Source organism: Ambystoma mexicanum, chromosome 14 (assembly GCF_040938575.1).
Source record: "Ambystoma mexicanum isolate Mex_15411 chromosome 14, UKY_AmexF1_1, whole genome shotgun sequence".
NCBI classification, from domain to species: Eukaryota; Metazoa; Chordata; class Amphibia; order Caudata; family Ambystomatidae; genus Ambystoma; species Ambystoma mexicanum.
This window is the reverse complement of record NC_090940.1, coordinates 582,204,354-582,214,231: the sequence shown is the minus strand read 5'-3', so window position 1 is coordinate 582,214,231 and position 9,878 is coordinate 582,204,354. Positions and strand designations below refer to the sequence as shown.

Here is a 9,878-nt window from a genome sequence, read left to right as displayed (position 1 = left end):
TGTAATCCTCTTTCTCTCTTAGAGCGCCACCATCTACGCTTCTAGCTGCTCGTTAGTATTAGCAAAGGCCCAGTCGATGTATCCAAATGTAAGTTGTCTGGTTTCTGATCCTCCCCAGAGCAACTTCAACCCTTCATCCATTGCCTGACCTTCAAAGCGCACTGAAAGCTCTGCTATAGCTATGATCAAGAAAACCCTCCACAAAGACGGCCTGCAGATGTTTGAACCACTCTAGGGCTTCTTCTGAGAAATTAGATATTATTTATGTACCACTAAGTTGTGTTTCTCCCATCTCTCCCTGCCCCCTCCCACACCTGCACCCTCCCACCTCTCTTGTCTTGCACCTCATTACGAATTTGGCAGGAATTCCAAACAAAGATCAGTTTGGAGGGGATTCAAAAGGAATAACTGGACAACAGATTTTTGTTTTCCACCAAACAATGGGCTTTTATTTTTTTGATGCAAATTTTAACAAGAACTGATAAGGAATTTGCTCCAACTGTTGGGGTTATTTGCCCAGGGTACAGACAAAATGTTCTCCTCTGGGTTCAGCAGGCTGGCATTTAAATTCCACCCACAAGCCTTGTGCCCTGGCCTCAGTCTTCCTTTTTTTCATTCTCTTAGTCTCTGCTCTTTGAGTGGTTAATATGCAGATTCATTCTAGCTAGAATGTTGCTCTTAACTTGTTTGTTAACAATACTGCCCACGGAGGGCTGTGTAACATTCAATGTTCTTCGAGTCTTGCCATGGCAACCTTTGTGTGGCATTCCCCTTTGATTGTCCCTATACCCTTAAGGTCTACAGTATGAGCATTCTTGTAGATGCGTTTGCAGGTTGAAAGAGGCACAATTCCATGTTTGCGGATTGGTCCAGAGAACATGTAACAGGTTTCTCGCCTTTTACCCTTATGGTATTTTAATGACTCATTGGAAGATGGCAGGCCTGGCGGAAGGAGCACTGACATATCATGTATTTATTTAATAGTTTTTTTATAAAGCCCTTAATACCCGAGTCCGGTTTCTAAGCGCGGTTCCAGGATTCAAACCTCTGTTGCTCTGCGCGGTCTCGCTTCCGAGACAAGTACATTGCCTTTGTGCTATCCTCAAAACACGGGCTGGTAGGTTTGGCAGTAGATTTTGAATGGTGGTGTGGAAGGGTTAGTTCACATTTTTGGAATCTGTTGGATACAGAATTTTGTAGATTTACCCTGGTGGATTAATCTACTCGGAGTAAATCCTTTGGTTTAAGAAGGTAAAGTGAAGGAGATACCACTAGCTAAAGATGGCAGTAACTTCTCCACTTTACCTCCAATCCCAGAATTTGACGGTATGGCAAAAGTGGCACTAAATCCAAAAATGGCGGCAACAAATGCACACCTTTTTTTATTGCACTGCCAAACTCGTACTGAGGACCAACGAAAATCCTTTAATGCCAATTTTGCATTTACATCCCTTGAAGGTGGATAATTGCAGGGTCAGATGCTTGCTGTGACAGGCAAATTGCTATTATAACAGAACGTTATCTTCCCTCTATTACCCCCTTTCCCTATCAGTGTAATGTACACATTTACATGTCACAATTTGGGATTAGAAAATCATTTCTCCGCTCTCTTTTCTTTTCAATTTGCTGTACAATCTGAATCCTATGCACAGAGATATCGGCGGTGAGGCACAGCTCAATTCCTCTAATGCCTCTCCAGATTCAATTGGTGGAGTTGATCGCTCTGTTAGACTCTGGTTAGCATCCAGACATCTGTTCCCTTCCTGCTTCTGGCAGATCATGGACCGTGTATTCGCCTTTGTGATAAGATGCCACATGTCACTTGCATGCAGAGATGTGAGCCGCAGATGTCATTCGGTCTTGCTGCTTCATTCAAAATTATGTATGTGGAATTTCATAAGAATGACTCAATTGCTCTCCATTTTATATTTAAAAAAAATAAAATGGTTTCATGTCTTTACATCCGTGCATTCTGTGAGCCAGGAAAATGACTCAGAGTACCTTGGGTCATGTTTTTGAACATATTTATTCATATTTAAAAGAAAATGTCTGACTGGCCCTACCGTTACGAGGGACATTCCCCACCTAACAAACTAAAGCTAAGGGTGCACGTCAAAGTCCAAACTAAAAAGTCCTCTGCCCGAATAGTAACGACTAACTGGACCTATCACTTTAAGAAAACTAACATAAACAAGGCTTCTGTAGTTTGCTTCTGCCTTGCCTGATGCTTGGATGACTGAAATGCCAATTACAATCTCTCGGGGTTCCTGCTCAACAAAGAAAAAAAATGTTCTTTTCATGGAAATAAAGTTTCTTCAGATTACTCATCTAAGAATGTATCCAACAAAGAAAGGTTTCAGGCCCCTCCAGGACCTCGGGTTTGTAAGTGGTTTCAAACCAGCACTCCACCTAAGTCACTGCCTAGCGTGAGATGCCCAGCTGGAACCCTTAATTATTTATTTTTATGCCTAACGCTATTTTATTTCTGAGTGATGTACCCTTATATCACGCCCCTCTCTTTGAATTCCCCCCTCCCCCCGGTCTCACTGAACCAAGAAGTAGGTTGTTTTGCAAAGTTAAAAGATTTATTTTATGAATTCCACAATATATATATATATATATATATATATATATATATATATATATATATATATATATATATATATATATCACACTTTTATAAATTTGAACAACATCTAGATATCACACTATTAATATGTATACAATGATCACCGTTGGGTAATATCACAATCATCAACAATCTCTTTAATCAATAGGAGTATGGATGAGAAGAATAATGTAGCATAGGATAAAACTTTGTGTGGGTTCAATGAAATGCAATGATAGGAAGAAAATGCAGCACAGAAATACAACTTGATATGAATTCAATCAAATGCAATGTAATCACTCTTTCCCCCTGATACTACTCAATCCCCCCTAATATGCAATATAGAGATGGAAGGAGAAAAAACAGGTTTCAGGAATAAAAACTCTACAAATGCAGTTTCAATCCCAATTCCCCCAGCAAGCTTAGAGAGAAATAGGAATTATTTTAAACAGGTTAAATGCTTTGTATGTGACTTGTAATGAATGGGTTCAGAACTAGTGGGAGCCACTTTGAATAGTTTCAGGTAGACACTAGCAGCGATGGTTGGATAACTAGCAGATAGAAAACTGAATTCAGAGGTTGAGTGCAAGAAATAGCTATTTTGCATGTAATGAAATTGAGCCAAATGCAGATCCACAGCACACTTTTCAGCGCGCATTAAGCACGATTGCAGCAAAACTCTAAGGGCTTGGAATGGGCTTCTGGGTTCTCTTGAAAGCTGAGTATGTTAGCTTCAATTGGACAGTTAAATTCCGTTCCTAGCATGTACGGTTCAGAAGTTATGAAGGTTTTAGTAAAGGTCGATTTTTCTCAAAAGGAATTAAGATTTCAAATGAAAGATGCACTTTTGAAGATTACAAACAAGGATTGGCTTTACACTAAGGGGCAATGAAGATACGAGATACCAACAGTACAGCCACCAGTCCAGAGGTGCCTCTGTCTGATCTTTGCCTGCAGCGACACTTGCCTTTCTTCAGCAAATATATATTAGCGAAAAGATGATTGTCACTACAATTACCACAGGACTATATGGATGAGAGAAGGATTCAGGACAGACAAAAGAGATTCTACAATGCAGTTCTGGATATGCTAGAATGGTTTGGGATTGGATTCCTTAAGGATAAGAGATTAACTAGGGACAGTTCTATGCTAAACACTCACAACTATGGTTTTGGAATAGGCCCGTCAGGATCTGGTCAAAGGGTTTTGGACTGGAATCTGCTAGCCACCGTACAGAATTCAGGCACTTGGTTCTACACTCAGCAAGGCACTCTGGTCTCTGCACGGCCTCTTGGACTGGATCTGATGGGTTGATTCTGGGTTACAGCTCTGCTCTCCTGATTTGGATCTCTGGGTTCTAGCAAGAGTTCTTGGCAAGAAATAGAAAAACAGCACAGCTGGCTGTTCAATTTGTGGTGCCCCTTGGAAGTTTGGGGTTAAAATCAGGTTGCAAGATTTTAAAGGCCAGCTGAGAAGGGTTCAGCTTTGGATTTTTGGCCTTCTGCTTTCAGAGTTCTGGAGTCTTGATCTTGATTCTCCTGCAGAGCGCTTCGCCAATAAATCAGTTGATGGGTGAATGTGTGTGTCTAGGTCCTCAATAGTCCCTATTTATGTATTTCCCAAGTGGGTGGATAGGCTGATTATACTAAGCTCACCCTCTAGGAAACTGATTGGTCAAAGTATTCCCTCTCTCCTGATTTGAGAAGGAAACCAGTGTGTCATGATGTGTCATGATGATGCTGTGTTAATGGTCCAGGGAAAAACATCCCCTTTGTTTCTACACAGAAAATATATTTTTCATATAAAGCATATTTACAATATCACCAACATACTAATAATACATATTTACATCCCAAATTAAATACGGCATGTATCTGTCCAAGTCCCATCTTCTTAAGAGTTCCGGTTCACAAATTACAGTTTTTCATGCTTTTGGTTGGTTACCCAGTGTCAGATCTGTACAAATCTTTCCACATACATGTGTATAACATCTGGGCATAATCCGGTAAATTTTCATATTCCTAGAAGTGTGACAATTGCTACAATATCAACATTTCAGTGGTTCAGTCTCTGAATATCGCACAGATTCCAGAGAAGTTTCAAACTGTGAGCAACATTTTCCTTTTAACAACCTATAAATTTCATATTTTTATCAGTTTGGCACAGTTTTCTATGAGTCTTTTTCTCAAAAATATATTTTCTACTGTTCCAGATTTCAGCCTAGCCCCACCTCCAAGGTTTGGCTGAGCCAAGAGAAACCTGAGCCTCTTACTGCCAGCAGCTGGTTTCTGTTGACGCCCAAATTTGCATTTCCTTTCAGTCAAGGGAGTCTTTTGTCTCCTGTCAGAGCAACAGGCCAAAGCCCTCCTCCCACCTCCTTTCACAACTCCCTGCCAGTTCCTCAGCACAGAGCAGGGGGGAAGATTCCTTTGTTTGGGAGACGCTGTGGAATGTCTTTGAAGCCCAGTGTGGCTGGCTTTAACTCACTTTCAAAACACTGTTTAAAATAGTGTTTTTCTAAAATACAATTAACATTTTTTAACAAATATAGCCACAAGTCTCTTAATTCCAGCCTTTTTAAAATTTAGAGATTGAATTGTAGCCACCTATATTGCATTGGTTGGGAAGTCTCTTCTTTTCCATACTTTGATTTGAATGTCCAAGTTTAAACTGACAGGTTAAGTAAATGCCGGCACTGCGCCCATTTCTGACATATTTTTCCCATGCAAGCACCTTTGAATGTGGATTATTTTATGATGAAATGTGCTTCTGCTGACATGGTGCTTAGGTGGATTATTTAAATAAAGTGATGTTTAACCCCCAACAAGGATGTTGGATCTTTTCTGCTATTTGAGAATCATTATTTTGTAAATTTATCAACCAAGGAAAAACAGATTTTTAAAGCAGTGCTGGGTTTCCCTTGCAATGCAGCACTGCTTTTTCAAGTAGTTTCATTTTACTCTGTGGGCAGCCCAATGATAGGTTTTGGCAGTGGTCTTCGGTGTTACCACTGGCATAGGCAAAATGGATTGGCGGCCTATTTTTCAGGTTTTCCTGTGCACATTCCAAAGATTTTTGGCACATAGATCTTTTTGGCGGCCGTCCTGTTGTTTTTGATGAAGACAGCACACAGTGAATTTGCAGGTCATAGACTAGTGGGTTAGAACATCCCACAAGCCCCCCTCTTGCGATTTGGCATTGATTGTCCATCAATGGGAAGTCGCAAGACTGGGATGGTCAGTCTCTCTTCTTTTGGCTCCACAAATGGCAAAGTTCATCATCTTTTCCTCCATCAGGGGTGGATCGACCGGTTCTCCTCGCCCAGTCCTGACGTGAGTATTGAGTGATACACTGGGCCCCTTGGATTTTTCCTCCCGGTCCCTTGGTAGTCCTCCTTGGTCTTCGTCTCCATGGTTCCCAATCTAGGATGACAAAGCAAAAGCATATTTGTAGACATTTCCCCACCACTATTAATGTAGTGGGGCGGACACATACATTTTGACAATCAGGACACATTTTTCTATTGTAAGTTATGGACTATATATGGAATATTTTATGGTTGGAATTCTAGGGAGCTGGAGTGACCCCCTCTGGGGTTCCAGAAGACTCCTGCAGTTGCTGCAGAGCGTGCCTAGGATGGCAACACTTAAGTTCATTAATATGGACCCACTTATCTTCCCCCTCTGCCAAACTTCCTTTGGGGATGCAGATTTTGTAGGCGACTGGTGAGATTTTGTCTACAATTTCAAAAGGCCCCTTCCAGCTAGGCAAACATGTGCGCTATTTGGCCTGGTTCCTTTGGAAATTGTATAAGTAGACCCGGTCTCCTATATTGTATTAGTTTCTGGCAGTCTATAAGTCATAGTGGGTCTTCATGCTGTCGGCAGATCTTTCTAGATTTTGCTGAGAATAGGCAAAAGCATGCTGAAGGTGTTTTCTTAGATTTTCAACATACTCATGAGTTGTGGAGGCATTGATCAATGACTGCTCTTGGGTTCTGTAGAGCAGATGCTGGGGAAGCACCATCCTGCATCCATTCATCAGCTCAAACGGTGACATTTTAGTTGCAGATGAAGGGGTAGATCTGATGGCCTTTAGGACAAGATGTAATCGAATATCCCAACTTGGCCCAGAATCTGCCACAAACTTTTTTAATATGCTCACACTTGTTTTGTTTTATCTCTCTACTGCACCACTAGAGGTTGTCCGGTATGCAATGTGTAGCTTCCTTTTGACCCAAAGCATCTCCCACATCTTTGTCATTACTTCACTGGTGAAATGGCTACCTCGGTCTGACTCGATCCTTTGGGGTAGTCCAAAACACGAAAAGATGGGTTTGATCATCAGGGCAGCTGCTGTTTCTGCCTTGCAATTTGGGGCCGGAAGACATTCCACCCATTTAGTAAACAAGCATGTCACGGTCAACATGTACTTGTTCCCCATAGAGGAGCGAATCATGGGCCTGATATAGTCGACTTGTAAATATGACCAAGGCAGTGTCATCCCCCTCTTTTGGAGAGGTGCACGGTGTGTGAGGGATGTTGGCTGAAATTGTGCACACACAAGACACCCCTTCAAGTATTGGTCAAGGTCCTGCCCCATGTGTGGCCAGTATGCAACCTCTCTTAAGATTTGAAGTGTTGTATGAAACCCCCTATGACCGGCTGTGGCCACATCATGGGCATGACTTAACATCAGGCTTCCAAATGAGGTAGGAACCACCCAATGATCATGGCCAGCTATGGATTTCCTTACCACCAAACCGCCTTGGATCCGGAGCATTTTTGGACATTTCATCAACACTCTGAGGTCCTCTTTCCCTGTGTAATCCGTATCCGACAGGGGAAAGTTCTCAGGGTCCTCAATGTGTTGATAAAATTTACCAATTATTTGATCCCCTTTTTGAGCCGTAATGAAATCAGCATCTGGGGTCTCCTTACTCCGTTGTGCAGTTGAGAGTTCATTGTGAGCATTTGTCTGGGACCTAGTGACAGCAGTGACCTGGATTTCCCCCAACAAGGACTTGATCTCTAGTAGATCCCCTTGGATGGCTCTGGTTTGGGCCAGCTGATCAGCTAAGTCATTTCCAGTTTTGTCTGGTCTCTCTACCTTAGAATGACCCTTGATCTTTTTCCAGTAGATGGTCATCCCATTCGAGGTGACCAGATCATCAATGTTTTGAATTAATTTCCCATGTTTCAATGGTTTGTTATTAGCACATAACATGCCTCTGGTTTTCCAGTTAACCAGGTGATCCACAAACCCGTTCTGTACATAATCCGAATCTGTGATTATGACCAGTTCGTGGAGTTGATGTTGGACAGCAGTGAGGATGGCTTGATGCAAAGCCATCAACTCTGCCACTTGTCTACTTCGGGGACCAATCTTGTACCCAGCGGAGGGTTCTGGGGTCTCATTCACCCATGCATTCCCTACGCCGGCCACAAGTTCCTTTTCCCCGTTGTTGTCAACTTGGTAAGAGCATCCATCCACATAGACAGTGGGCATTCCCTCACACTTGTCTTCTTCAAAGACTTTGTATGGGGAATTGAGGTATGCCGAAATGTTGTCCTTGATTGTAAGACTTTTGTCCTCGAGACAGTTTTCTCTGGCACAATTATGCAAGTCAGCCAGACCTTGTACGAGGGGACTCTTCTTGTTTTGGCCATATCTGACCTTCACAGGAAAGCCTTGCATTGACCGACTCCAGGAAGTAATTCGGGAATTACTCACATTTCCAGCCCGGATTCTGTCACTTTGGAGATATTGCAAAGTCTGGTGTGGAGTCTCCACTATGATGTATTCCCTCTGGATAAACGGGCAGTAATTCTTCAATGCCAACACTGTTGCCAGGAGTACCTTCTCACAATCGTTGAATTTTTCCTCCACAGAGGATAAAGTTTTGCTCACATAGGAGATTACTTTATTGACCTTGTCATGTCTTTGGTATAATACTACAGTCAAGCATATATTTGAGAACCCTGTCTCCAAGAAGAACTCCATGTTTTTGACAGGGTAAGCTAGGCAAGGGGCTCGTGAGAGGCTTCTTTTAAGTCGTCTTACTGCCTCAGCTTGTTCTGGATACCACTCCCACTTGACCCCCCTTCAAAAGATGAATCGGTGGTCTGGTGATCTCTATGTAGTCCTCAACGAACTTTCTGCTGTAATTAGTCAGTCCAAGGAGGCTCCTTAGTTCCCACAGAGTTATGGGGTCTTTTAATTTCTGTATGCTTCCACTTTATTTTCCTGGGGACAGAGACCCTGAGGGGTAATCTCATGCCCCAAGAAATTTACACGGGTTCTACACCACTGTGCCTTTTGAAAGGAGAGTTTTGTTCCGGTTGCCCTCTACTGGGTCAGAACATAATGGATCTTCACTATGTGTTCCTCCACAGTTGAGCTTTTGATGAGAACATCATCTACATAGGCCAGGTTACCCCTTTCACCCAGGTCGGGCATGGCCTTATGTAGAAAAATGTTGAATTCATTGAAGGAGTTGATGTATCCGAAGGGAGTCCGGGTCCATGTGTACTGCTGCCCCCTAAAGGTAAAGGTAAAGGCCAGTTTGTATTGGTCCTCCCTAATGACAGGCACAGTCCAGTACCCATTGGTCAGGTCTATTGCAGTGAATACCTGTGACCCCTGGATCTAGGCCAGCCCTTGGTCAATGTAGGGAAGAGGCCATCAGGAAGTATGGACCCGTTTGTTGAGCTCCCTAAGGTCGGCGCAGAGTCTCCACTGGCCGTTTGGCTTCAATATCCCCAGCACCGGATTATTGAAGGTGTTGTGGACTGGACAGATTATCCCACGGGACTAAAGGGTCTTAATTATTTCAGTAAGAGACTCCATTGATGCGATAGGCAAGCGTTATTGCTTCACAAACACTGGAGTCATGCCAGGGTCCATGGGAATTGTTGTTGTGTGGATGTCGGTGCAACCACAGTCATATGAGTCCACTGCAAAGAGATCTTGAAAATCCAAGAAAACTTGTTTCAATTTTTGCCTTTGCTCCAGAGTCTCACAGGCATCAGCTAGGTTGACTCTCTTTTCAACCATCTGCCTGAAGCCTGGAAAGACTTCTGATTTTGCTATCTCAGCGGCCTCCTCCAGCTGGGTGGAGAAGTCCTGGGTCAGAGTTCTGATATGGACTGGTGGCTTCAGGTGGGGAAGGCAGTCCTCACGGACCTGGAAAATCACCTCATCCCTCCTGAAGTCACAAGTCACATCCTCCTTACCATAAGGGTAGGAAGTGTACACCAGGAAGTTCCCC

General features: G+C 43.0%; 1 pseudogene; it reads right to left on the bottom strand.

Moving 5' to 3' along the window:
• Window positions 1–448: 448 nt before the first annotated feature.
• LOC138527220 (large ribosomal subunit protein eL21-like) lies at window positions 449–964 on the bottom strand (annotated as a pseudogene).
• Between the last annotated feature and the right edge of the window lie 8,914 nt (window positions 965–9,878).